We start from the raw sequence: 13605 nt of genomic DNA on the forward strand, positions 1-13605 counted from the left end.
TGCACCTCTAATAGTCTGCTCACGCTCCCTAATAATTTCTTTGCTACTATCAGATTCCGCACACCAGTGGCTAGTGCTGTAGACATATGGTGGCCCTAAAGGTTTATTTCACTACATGGGGACATTATTTCCTGGTATGATGCTATAATGTGATGGGGAATGCAATTCTATGTAGGTGACAAAACAAACCAAACAACCTCAGAAAAAACACAACTACTGACTGGTTGCAGGTATCTTGTTTACCAGGACATTCTGTTAGAAGGTAGGATTATATTTGCAATGGCCACAATAAGTGTGTTTGTCTGACTTGTTGAAAGTCACCTTTCAAGCTTAATGCTGAAGTAAATCATGTTTGTGCACAAGACATTGGAGAAAACTTCAAGAAGAGGCTAACATTTTGTGCAGATTTATGCATTCATGCTCTTAAGGGTGTGAGAGTTGTGAGCCTCTGCCCCCTAAATGCCAAATCATGTAAATTAATGCTACTAATTGAACGATCTGAAATTTTCCTTACCTCCACAGACTCTTCATTCATTCATTCGTCTGTATTTTTCACTCAGCCAAAATACTGCTATGACTTTTTCCTTCTTTACCTCATATTTATCTCAGATCTTTCACCCCTCTCTCCCTGGTCAAAAATTCGAGAGTTTCCCATCATGCCTCAGTGATCATCTATTCCAATTTTGTACTGTGGGAAGCTTTTTTTTTTTTCTATTTATCATGCTTACATTCAAACAGGGAATACTGCAAACATGTATGCATCTCCTTATCTGTCAGACGGGCTGCTAAGAGAATTTGGAGAAGAGGATGGTAAAAAGTTGGATTCATCACATATACAGGCCCTATTTGTGTCTTTACCTCCTCTGCCTTGTGTTTGTATGTGTGTGTCTCCTTACTCACCGCCTTTTTCCCCCTCATCTCCTTCCAGAACATTCAGTGCGCAAACTCCTGGTACTCTGAAAAACACTGCTTTGCCAACATCTCTGCTCATGCATTAAAACTCTTAATTGTTAATGGAAAATCATCAACTCATGGGGGTGTTTCTAGTGGAGTCCTGAGGAATTATTGCTCAGTCCAGTGCTGTTCAATATTTTTAATCAATGATCTAGAAGAAAATATTAACTCTGATGACAAAGTTTACAGATGATATAAAAAGTAAGATGGCGGTAGATAACAATGAGGATAGATCATAGATACAGAGCCATCTAGATCACTTGATAAGATGCCCGTAATCAAATAGCATGCATTTAAATACAGAGATACCTAGGAACAAGAATGTAGGCCCTATTTACAGAATGAGAAGGGAATCCTGGAAACCATGAATATGAAAAGGATTTATGGATTATTAATTTTCATTAACAGAACATGAGCTTGCAGTTGGATATTGTGGCATCAACAGTTAGTATGAACTTTTGAAGTATACCCTGGAGCATAATTAGGAGGAGTTGGGAGGTGCTGTTATTGCTATATACAGCACTGGTGGGACCATTGCTGGAATTGGTGGACCACTATTCGAAGGCCTGGTGTCCACACTTCGAAAAGTATATTGAAAAAGTGGAGATGGTTCAAAGAAAAGAACTTCAAGAATGATTTGTAGTCTGAAAAGATCACCTTTGAATGAAATTAGCAAAGAGAAAATTCAGAGGTGACTTGACCATCGTCTATAATTACCTATGCAAGGAGAAGATATCTGATACTAGAGAACACTTTAATTGAGCAGATTTAATTAAGTCAGAAAGTTCAAACTGGAAATAGGATGCATTTTTTTCCCCACAGTGAGAGTTTGGAACAGATGACTAATGGATGTGCTAAATTCTCTTTTACTTGGAGTCTTTGAAGCAGAATTGGTAGTCTTTCTAGAATATACACTCTAGTTCAACTACCAATTATTGGTCTAAATGCAATGCATGAAAAATTATGTCCTATGGCCTGTGCTAGGCAGAAAGTCAAACTAGATGGTAACAGTGGTCCCTCTGGGCTTAAAATTTATCAATCCATTACTTAGATATCGCCCATACTGTTGTTCTTGATTCTCTATTTAAAAACAGGACACCTATTTTATAAGAATTCATCTGCTCCTTCTGTTTACTCCTCACCTCAAATTAAACATCCCTGTTCATGCAATCATAATTAGCTCACCCCTACTCTCCTAAGATGTCAATTAGGGGTAGGAGCTATTTGACACTTTAGCAACAAGTCTGAGCTTTCATGTAAATACAAGCAAATATAAGGCAAGGTAAATTTGGGAAACTTTATATAGATGCAGAATCATTTCTGCTATAAATTGAAGATTTTTTCAACTTTTTTCTGATGCCAGCAGCAGCTCTCTAATATCCTTGGTGAATGCTCTCTTGCTAGTCATATTTTTAAAAGCTTCCATATCTGGTCCACTCTGCTGATTAGTAGGATTCAGGGGAGATAACATTTAATAAAAAGCAGAATTTACAAGTATTGTGAATTATTCATTCCATTTTCAAGATCTAACTTTGGCAACCGCTAAGAGGCTAACTATCTGTCAGTGCCTCCTTGTGGAAGATTTAGGGGGAAATGCAGTGGAAATGCTACATCCCCACTGTACAAATGGTGTTAAGAGCACATGAAGGGAAACTCTATGCCATCAAGCACAGTCCTCTATGGTGACTGAGCACAGGAACATGCAGAGAGTGATTATGGGAGGGTTGAGAGTAAGGCCTGCAGGTCAATGCATTGCACTGATCCAGTACCCAAGCCCCCAAATAGAAAAGAGCTCTTCCCTCCTATGATCTGCAGAAGAAAGGTGTGATCATGCTTCAAAGGCATCTCAGTCAGCTGGAGATGATGATATTGTTCCTCAGTCCTAGAATGTTTGTTCCAAACAGGATGAGCTTTGTTCCATACAACAGGATTTGGCCCTTTAAAGGACAGTCACTGCACGGGATCGGGCTGATGACTTATAGCTTCAAAGTGGCTGACAGATAGTTGGAGTCTGGCTGCTTGAGCTCCCAGTAGGATATAACGTACAGCAATAGCGAGGGTCAGTAAAAGGGTGTTAGATAATAATAAGGGCAAGGATCTATGGAGAGATGAAAGATCAATCAGAGAAAATTGGGCAGTAATGCTTTGAAAACCTTGCTGGGAGCTCTTTTTCATTTAGTATTCCCATTCACACTTGAAAACACAAACCACAAAAGTAAAAGAGGGCCAGTTCATTGCCTTAAAATAAAATAACACTATTTCTGTATTTAAGGATTATACAAATTACTCACAGAAATGGTAAGTCAAGAGTTTAACTTTAGAAGGAATGGAAACATTTGTGCATCCGACATTGATGCAACCTATGATTAAATGATCATTTCTGAATGATCAGGCAGCCTTACAATACATTTTCCATTTTGACTGAGCTTTCTTTTTCCCCCTCGTTTGTTAAACTTTGAAAATTAAAATAAATTATGTTTTTAAATCCTTTCCCGCTCCTTCTCCCTCCCACCTCCAACATACACACTGGTCAGCACACATCAAAACAGAAATAAAACATTTTTTCCACTGAAAACCTGAATTTTTTAACAATTTATTTTTCAAGCAAATTTGTTACTTTTCTCTTTTTTCCTTTCAGAAATATTAATCACTGGTAGGCAGTGCTACATTTCTATCACCTCAACTTGTTTTAGAATGGAGGCAACGTCTTGTAGGTGGGGAGAGGAGCCCAAGTGTCTGAGGACACATCAGATACGGGGAATCACATCTCTTTATGCCTTTTCTTAAGGAAAGGTGGTACCAATGGAAAGGTGGTACCAATATGCACCACCCTTTTTGTGTTTTCAAGTCTGACTGGTGGACAGATGTGATTTCCAATACTCTAGCAGTGTTTCTCTCACTCTCAGTTGAGACCCAGAGGGGATTTGAGTACTAGGAATCTGTGTGAAGAGGGGCTAATGGGGGAAGGCTGTTGGGTTACACAATTCAAATTCTAAAAATATTAAAATACAGGGGAGAAGAAAAAAATAAACAGGAACTAAGGCTGGACAGATTTCCCCTCTAGCAGAATTAGCTTCAATGACTGAGACCCCATGGCTTACTGTGACACTGTGTTTAGAAATGAATTATTATAAATAATTAAATATTCTAATGGGTCAAGACCATTTAGATACTGGATTTGGAGTTCTGGAAGGAAAACTATTAGAAGCTCTGTCATATTCCTAAAGAGAATGGATATTATTTTTGTAGCACCTTCTGTGATTTTCATACATAATTGCATTTTCTTGTCAAAAGACATGATTTTTGACAACTTGTGGCAACATATGGGTTTATATAATAGTTTTGTCCAAATGTATGTGAGTAAGAAGAGCTTAATTTCTTGGAGAGTTTGGTTCCATCATTCCTTTTACCAGCAAAGGACAATACACCGAGGAAAGTCTAATTCTCAACAGGAGCAGATTGTTTTTAATTAATGAGGAAGTGTCAGAGGGAAAGAAATTGAATGTATAAATGTTACAGTTTTATTCCTGGTTCACAGTCTTTTACTCCCCCCTCTCCCAGATGAAAACAACTGAATGAAATGTATCAATTTTTGTGGAAGATTGCCTATACATATCAACACAGATCTTCTTATTACCATATTGAAAACAACCTTTTAGATTCCCCATTGGTCAGTACCACATGGGTGGTAACAGATGTCACAACCTCCTGTTTGGAGGAAATGTTAATTTGAAATATTTTTCTTATGGGTAAGACTTTACAGGCCATTATACTTATAAATTAATTTTCAAACAGATGTACCAGGACTGAGTTATCCAAATGCACTAGCACTAGCATTTCTTTGCAACAAAAACAGCTGTACCAAATTACGAATGTTTAGAACATTTTGTTTTCTCACCATGTCTTTCAATGTGATGGATGGTGAGAATGTCATTGATTAGAGCTGGTGGGAAATGGTTTTCCTGTCCTGCAAATTTTTTGAGATTTCAAATATTTACCCATGCTGCATCAGGACAAAACTAAGACCCTTTGAAATTTGAAAACAATAGAGCAAAACAAAAAACCACCCCAGAACAGCCAATAGTTCAGTAAATCAGGCACTCACTTGGACTGTGGAAGTCCCAGATTCAACTTACCGCACTGCCTTATTCAGATCAGGGACTTGAATCTGGATTTTCTGTATCTCAGGTTAGTGCCTGCTCTACTGAACTACTGACTATTCTGTGGAGGGCCTCTCCCTCTGAAATTCTGTTCAGAACCTGGACGCTGTTCCTCACAAAAAAATAATTAAAACTAGTATGTTCTCATGAAAAAAGCCACTTTAAAATTAATCAAAAGTTTTGAACAAAAATTGTTTTGTCAAAAAAATTCCCTACCAACTCTATCGAGGAAATCCCCGACCACCACTCCCAAGAGGAGGAGGAGGGTGGTGGTGGTCGGGGACTCCCTCCTCAGGGGGACTGAGTCATCTATCTGCTGCCCCGACCGAGAAAACCGAGAGGTCTGCTGCTTGCCAGGAGCTAGGATTCACGATGTGACGGAGAGACTGCTGAGATTCATCAAGCCCTCGGATCGCTACCCCTTCCTGCTTCTCCACGTGGGCACCAATGATACTGCCAAGAATGACCTTGAGCGGATCACTGCAGACTACGTGACTCTGGGAAGAAGGATAAAGGAGTTTGAGGCACAAGTGGTGTTCTCGTCCATCCTCCCTGTGCAAGGAAAAGGCCTGGGTAGAGACTGTTGAATCGTGGAAGTCAACGAATGGCTACGTAGGTGGTGTCGGAGAAAAGGCTTTGGATTCTTCGATCATGGGATGGTGTTCCAAGAAGGAAGAGTGCTAGGCAAAGACGGGCTCCACCTAACGAAGAGAGGGAAGAGCATCTTCGCAAGCAGGCTGGCTAACCTAGTGAGGAGGGCTTTAAACTAGGTTCACCGGGGGAAGGAGACCAAAGCCCTGAGGTAAGTAGGGAAATGGGATCCTGGGAGGAAGCACGAGAAGGAGGGCGCAAGAGGGGAGGACTCCTGTCTCATACTGAGAAAGAGGGATGATCGATGAGTTATCTTAAGTGCCTATACAAAAATGCAAGAAGCCTGGGAAATAAGCAGGGAGAACTGGAAGTCCGGGCACAGTCAGGGAACTATGATGCGATTGGAATAACAGACTTGGTGGGATAACTCAAATGACTGGAATACTGTCCTGGATGGATATAAACTGTTCAGGAAGGACAGGCAGGGCAGAAAAGGTGGGGGAGTTGCGTTGTATGTAAGAGAGGAGTATGACTGCTCAGAGCTCCAGTATGAAACTGCAGAGAAACCTGAGAGTCTCTGGATAAAGTTGAGAAGTGTGAGCAACAAGGGTGATGTCGTAGTCGGAGTCTGCTATAGAGCACCAGACCAGGGGGATGAGGTGGATGAGGCTTTCTTCCAGCAACTAACAGAAGTTGCTAGATCGTAGGCCCTGGTTCTCATGGGAGACTTTAATCACCCTGATATCTGCTGGGAGAGCAATACAGTGGTGCACAGACAATCCAGGAAGTTTTTGGAAAGTGTAGGGGACAATTTCCTGGTGCAAGTGCTGGAGGAACCAACTAGGGGCAGAGCTTTTCTTGACCTGCTGCTTACAAACAGGGAAGAATTAGTAGGAGAAGCAAAAGTGGATGGGAACCTGGGAGGCAGTGACCATGTCGAGTTCAGGATCCTGACGCAAGGAAGAAAGGAGAGCAGCAGAATACAGACCCTGAACTTCAGAAAAGCAGACTGACTCCCTCAGGGAACAGATGTGCAGGATCCTCTGGGAGAATAACATGAAGGGCAAAGGGGTCCAGGAGAGCTGGCTGTATTTTAAAGAATCCTTATTGTGGTTGCAGGAACAAACCATCCCAATGTGTAGAAAAAATAGTAAATAAGCCAAGCTGGTCACCTGACATAACAGTGAAATCCTTGCTGACGTTAAATGCAAAAAAGAAGCTTACAAGAAGTGGAAGATTGGACAAATGACCAGGGAGGAGTATAAAAATATTGCTCAGGCATTCAGGAGTGAAATCAGGAAGGCCAAATCGCACTTGGAGTTGCAGCTAGCAAGAGATGTTAAGAGTAACAAGAAGGGTTTCTTCAGGTATGTTAGCAACAAGAAGAAAGTCAAGGAAAGTGTGGGCCCCTTCCTGAATGAGGGCGGCAACCTACTGACAGAGGATGTGGAAAAAGCTAATGTACCATATGCTTTTTTTGCCTCTGTCTTCACAAACAAGGTCAGCTCCCAGACTGCTGGACTGGGCAGCACAGTATGGGGAGGAGGTGACCAGCCCTCCGTGGAGAAAGAAGTGGTTTGGGACTATTTAGAAAAATTGGATGAGCACAAATCCATGGGGCCGGATGCGCTGCATCCGAGGGTGCTAAAGGAGTTGGCGGATGTGATTGCGGAGCCATTGGCCATCATCTTTGAAAACTCATGGTGATCGGGGGAGGTCCCGGATGACTGGAAAAAGGCTAATGTAGTGCCCGTCTTTAAAAAAGGGAAGAAGGAGGATCCGGGGAACTACAGGCCAGTCAGCCTCACCTCAGTCCCTGGACAAATCATGGAGCAGGTCCTCAAGGAATCAATTATGAAACACTTAGAGGAGAGGAAAGTGATCAGGAACAGTCAGCATGGATTCACCAAGGGGAAGTAGTGCCTGACTAACCTAATTGCCTTCTATGAGGAGATAACTGGCTCTGTGGATGAGGGGAAAGCAGTGGATGTGTTATTCCTTGACTTTAGCAAAGCTTTTGATACAATCTCCCACAGTATTCTTGCTGCCAAGTTAAAGAAATATGGGGTGGATGAATGGACTGTAAGGTGGATAGAAAGCTGGCTAGATCGTCAGGTTCAATGGGTAGTGATCAATGGCTCCATGTCTAGTTGGCAGCCGGTTTCAAGCGGAATGCCCCAAGGGTCGGTCCTGGGGCCGGTTTTGTTTAATATCTTTATTAATGATCTGGAGGATGGTGTGGACTGCACTCTCAGCAAGTTTGCAGATGACACTAAACTGGGAGGAGTGGTAGATACACTGGAGGGTAGGGATCGGATACAGAGGGACCTAGACAAATTAGAGGATTGGGCCAAAAAAAAAAAAAACCTGATGAGGTTCAACAAGGACAAGTGCAGAGTCCTGCACTTAGGATGGAAGAATCCTATGCACTGCTACAGACTAGGGACCGAATGGCTAGGTAGCAGTTCTGCAGAAAAGGACCTAGGGGTCACAGTGGATGAGAAGCTGGATATGAGTCAACAGTGTGCCCTTGTTGCCAAGAAGGCTAACGGCATTTTGGGCTGTATAAGTAGGGGCATTGCCAGCAGATCGAGGAACGTGATCATTCCCCTCTATTCAGCATTGGTGAGGCCTCATCTGGAGTACTGTGTCCAGTTTTGGGCCCCACACTACAAGAAGGATGTGGAAAAATTGGAAAGAGTCCAGTGGAGGGCAACAAAAATGATTAGGGGTCTGGAGCACATGACTTATGAGGAAAGGCTGAGGGAACTGGGATTGTTTAGTCTCCAGAAGAAAAGAAGGAGGGCGGATTTGATAGCTGCTTTCAACTACCTGAAGGGGGGTTCCAAAAAGGATGGAGCTTGGCTGTTCTCAGTGGTGGCAGATGACAGAACAAGGAGCAATGGTCTCAAGTTGTAGTGTGGGAGATCTAGGTTGGATATTAGGAAACACTATTTCACTAGGAGGATGGTGAAGCACTGGAATGCGTTACCTAGGGAGGTGGTGGAATCTCCTTCCTTGGAGGTTTTTAAGGCCCGGTTTGACAAAGCCCTGGCTGGGATGATTTAGCTGGGAATTGGTTCTGCTTTGAGCAGGGGGTTGTACTAGATGACCTCCTGAGGTCCCTTCCAACCCTGATATTCTATGATTCTATTTGCCTGTGGGGGAAAAAAAGAAGTACATGCCCTGGACATGTGGACAGCTAGAATTTTGCAAGACTGCATTAAACCTTGCTGCTGTGAATCATGAAGATACAAGATATTTACATCTCTTCAGAAAACAGTTTCCCATGTTTGTGAATTCCTAAGTGTTTCTCTTGATAGGAGACATGTAAGTGAAAGGGCACAAAGTAACTTTTTTCATAATACACAATTGGCTGCAAAATAAAGTCCCTCTATACAAAAGGACAGCCCTGGGGAAGGGATAGCTCAGTGGTTTGAGCGTTGGCCTGCTAAACCCAGGGTTGTGAGTTCAATCCGTGAGGGGGCCACTTAGGGATCTGGGGCAAAATTAGTACTTGGTCCTGCTAGAGAAGGCAGGGGGCTGGATTTGATGACCTTTCAAGGTCCCTTCCAGTTCTAGGAGATAGGATATCTCCATTAATTTACCAACAAACTACATAGAGTGTTTTCCAGCTGATCACCATTTTATTTTCTGCTGGCTAAGGTGTATTTTTTTTATTACTGTACCGTGGGAAAGGTGGCAGATTTACAACCCAAGTGAATGAAGTCCTCCATTTATCCAAGGAGCATGCATCATTGCAAGCTTCTCAGGACTGCCCTACCCAGGTTATTCAACCTTGACCTTGAGAATCACCACTGAGTTGAAGGAATAGTTCATTGTCTCCATAATCCGTTCATTTCCTGGCTCTCTTGAGATTGCTAACAAGACAGTCAATTAGTCTTAACTGTTGGGTTGTCTTTAGAGATGTGGACATATATGTAGTCTAAATAAGACAAAACCAAATATCGGGACTGTCCTTATAAAATTGAGACACCTGGTCATCCTAATCCCATTACCAATCCCCTAAATCATCCAGTCCCAACAAACTACATTTTTCTAGCACACTAAACACTTGATTATTTTATAATGGCAGGAAATAAAAAGAAAAATCACAGCTATCATGGGTACCCCAAGGGAAGTTTCAAATCCACCCAAACGTAGAGGGGGTCCTGCTGATTCACACACAGAGCTAACTGTGCACTAAAGCAAGTATCCCTTTAACACTGTTACCCATTTAGGCATATAACTTTACATGAGGTATAATCTACAGATGACAAGTGTTATTTCTTTCCTTTTATGCCCATAGGACAAGTATCAACAAATCTATGTATTTATGCACAGAAAAATAGAAGTATAAATACAGTATTTGCAACACTAAATGCAAGTGACTGACAAAAAGGTCCCTAAAAGCCAATTTGTCTGGCAATGTGGGAAAATCCATACATAATATACATTATCAAATTAAATGGGCCCAACAGTAATGGGAAAACACAGCTCCTTAGAGGCATATTAAAAAAAAAAAACCCACATTCACAACCGATTTAGGGAGAGATACATTTTATCTAATCTGATATTGATTAGTTAACGGTGGTTAAATTCCACTGACAGAATGCTTTAATATCAAGCTCTACCTCACAATATTTTGAACAGCAGACACAGTTGTAGCACCAGCAATAGCAGGAGAAAGCTTCAGAATGAAGATGCAATACTCTCTGGGTTACCCATTTTCCAACTTCCTTCTGTCAGAAACTGCCAAATTGCTTTAAGGCTATGACTTACAGAGAGTGGAGAGATAATAAGCTGAAAGTGAGCAATTTTCTAAGAGAAAAAATGAGATGAGGGTGAACACCCAACAGCTGCCAATCAGAATTACATGATACTATGAGGGTACTTACCTGACAGTCAATGAATGATAGACTAACAGGTCTCTACAATTCTTCAATCAGCCTTTTCGTAGATAAATTACTCCCCCCCCCAAGAGATCCAAAATATGAAATGGAAAACTTGTCTGCTAGTGTTCAAATTCTCTCTCATAACAAATGGAAACGGGCAATCAAATAGATACATAATCAGACTCCTGATTAAGTTCTCCCGCCTTATCTCAATATACCTGCAATGTTTTACAGAATAATTTGAAGAAAATTGTCTATTATGGGCTTTTACACACACACACACACACACACACACACACGTCAGACTAACAAACTCCTAAATAGCAGCTAATGTTTTAGTTCTGTTTCTCAGTATACCTGAAGAAAATGCTCAACTGCAGACAAATAACGTACTCTATTTATCTTAGGAGTAAGGTAAATCCTGAAGGCTAAGCAGCAGAAATGCTCTTATGATCCATCTTAAAGAATTGTTTCAAGAATTTGTTCTTCATCGGAATTAAAATCATTTCCCCCTGCAATCTACAATACGTTTCACCTGTCTCGCATAACACATTGCTATTTTTAATTTTACAGCAATCATTAAAGTTTGTCTATTGTCAAATTGTAATGGATTTTAATGTGAAAGATCATGTAGTTCTGTACTACACTTTGTACTGAGAGTTCATGAAATATATATACAAAACACATATACCTATGCAAGCATTCAATAGTTTTAATATTACAACCTGTTAGTGATTATATTTTCAGTAAAAGGTGGTATTCTTTTAAGATGGATATTTATTTTGGCAGGAATTCAATTTGTTGCATAAACTAATTTAGAGTAGTGAAGCATTCATTTTGCACAAATCCCTCATCATGGGACTATCCTGCCTAGAGCACACCCGACCTCCCCTGCAGCAAGACACAGCATGATAGTTAAGACATGTGCACCCTCTGCCTTAATTTTGCCTCTCAAGTAACTTTTAGTAACTTCACTTCAGGCTCTTATCTCTCAATAAAACCCCACTTTGGGCGGATTTATTATTAAAACCTTGTGCAAAATAGTCCATAACAAAAGTCCCATCATAAAATCAATTCATCACCCCTATTGCAAATAGTCATTTAGATCACTGGACACCTTGTCTCACAATACCTCTTATATCACACCCTGACACATTCAACCATGTCCAGACTCTTCATCAGTCCTCTTTTGTCCCTGGAGAACCACTCTAGTCTTTCCAACTAGACTGCAATCCCACTTTTCCAGGGGAAACCCCCTACAATCTCTCTGCAGGGAGCATCCTTGCTAGGAGACAATCCTTCACTCTCCCCGGCCCTCTCACAGCTCCGCTGGGTGATCTCTGGTCCTGGAGATGTCAGCAGACAGGTCCAGCAGATGCCTGGCTCTGTATTTAGTCTTCTTTTCCCAGGAACTAGCTACAGATTCCTTCCAAGACCTTCCCGACTGACTCAGACTGTGCTGTAAAGTGACCCTCATTCACCAGGTCTCTCTTCTCTGAGGCCCAGGTGTTCTCTTTTAAGCCCAATTAATTGGCCAAATTGGAGCATACTGATAAGGCACAGGTGCACTGGCCCTGCTCTCACTTAAAAGGTCAGTGTCATCCCTTTTCCTCTCTTTCACCCCCAACCCCAGTGTGCTCACACATGACTTCTGCTAAGGTCTCGGCACAAACTGTTACTACAGTTGCCTCTCACAGCAATGGAAATACACAGTGAGACACAAAATGCTGTTGTAATGTTTTCCACAAGTATAGCCATTATTGCAGCTAACCTTTGCACCTTTTCTTTCTTTTTTTAACTCCATTTTCTACTTGTTAAAATAGTAAATTGAGCTGAACTAGAGGCATAATGCCATAGAAGCATCTGGAATAGAGGGCAATACTGAGATTCTCCCCAGCCAATAAAGACCTGTTCTCAGGGTTTTATAGAGCATTAACTGGCAGGCTACGCAGGCTACATATGGCACAGAACATACCAGAAGGGCAGACTTACAATTTAGAATAGCTATGAGAGCTGCAAAATATTCCTAAGTAGAGTGCTCAAATGAAACCTTCCCTGAACTTCTCTGAACACACAGGATGAAAGGAGGGAATCCAACAAATCCCTCTTCGGTATTAATGCACATTGCTTACTAACGGGAAGTATTGACAGCTGATTCAGAAAGAGAGCTACATGTGCCAATTGGCCAGAGGAAAGAAGGTTTCTGACCATCAGAGGGGTGAAATATTGGAATGGCCTTCCAAGGGAAACGGTGGGGGCGACGGACCTGTCTGGTTTTAAGATTAAGTTAGATAAGTTTATGGAGGGAATGGTTTAGTGGTAAAACATAGTAGCCAAGGAATACCAAGCAATGGTAGGTAAATAGTATAATGGCTAACAGGGGTCAGGCTAGAGACTCTTGCCTACATGCTCGGGGTCTTACTGATCGCCATATTTGGGGTCGGGAAGGAATTTTCCTTCAGGGTAGATTGGCTGAGCCTCTGGAGGTTTTTCGCCTTCCTCCGCAGCATGGGGCAGGGATCACTAGCAGGAGGGTCTCTGCCGATTGAAGTCACTAAGACACAGGATTGGGGACTTCAACAGCAGAGTCCAGGGAAGGGGTAGGGACGGTTTTGTGGCCTGCAGCATGCAGGGGGTCAGACCAGATGATCATAATGGTCCCTTCTGACCTTAAAGTCTATGAGTCTATGAGTCTATAAATGTGAAAAGGCGAGGGAAAGAAAAAAGTGACTGTGCAAAGCTAAGGAATAGCCCATATTCCTTGCTGTAGGGAAGGGTCTGTTGTCGGAAAAAAATACTACTATTTAATATCTATATAATACTTTACATTTTCAAAACATGAAACAAACATCAATGAATCCTAGCATTACCCTTGTGAAATAGGTAAGTGATATCTCAAGTTTATGGATTGGGAAGTTGAGGTAAAAGAGGGGTAAGTAACATTGCCCAAAGTTATACATTGAATCACTGGTTGAGAAGTGATTTGAACTCAGGAGTTTTGGACT

At 41.7% G+C, this 13605-nt stretch overlaps 1 protein-coding gene across 6 annotated transcripts in view; it reads right to left on the reverse strand.

Moving 5' to 3' along the window:
• Positions 1 to 13605, reverse strand: part of GRIK2 (glutamate ionotropic receptor kainate type subunit 2) — a 581178-nt gene that overhangs the window by 70727 nt on the left and 496846 nt on the right. The window lies entirely within an intron of this gene.

This window comes from Trachemys scripta, chromosome 3 (assembly GCF_013100865.1).
Source record: "Trachemys scripta elegans isolate TJP31775 chromosome 3, CAS_Tse_1.0, whole genome shotgun sequence".
NCBI lineage: Eukaryota > Metazoa > Chordata > Testudines > Emydidae > Trachemys > Trachemys scripta.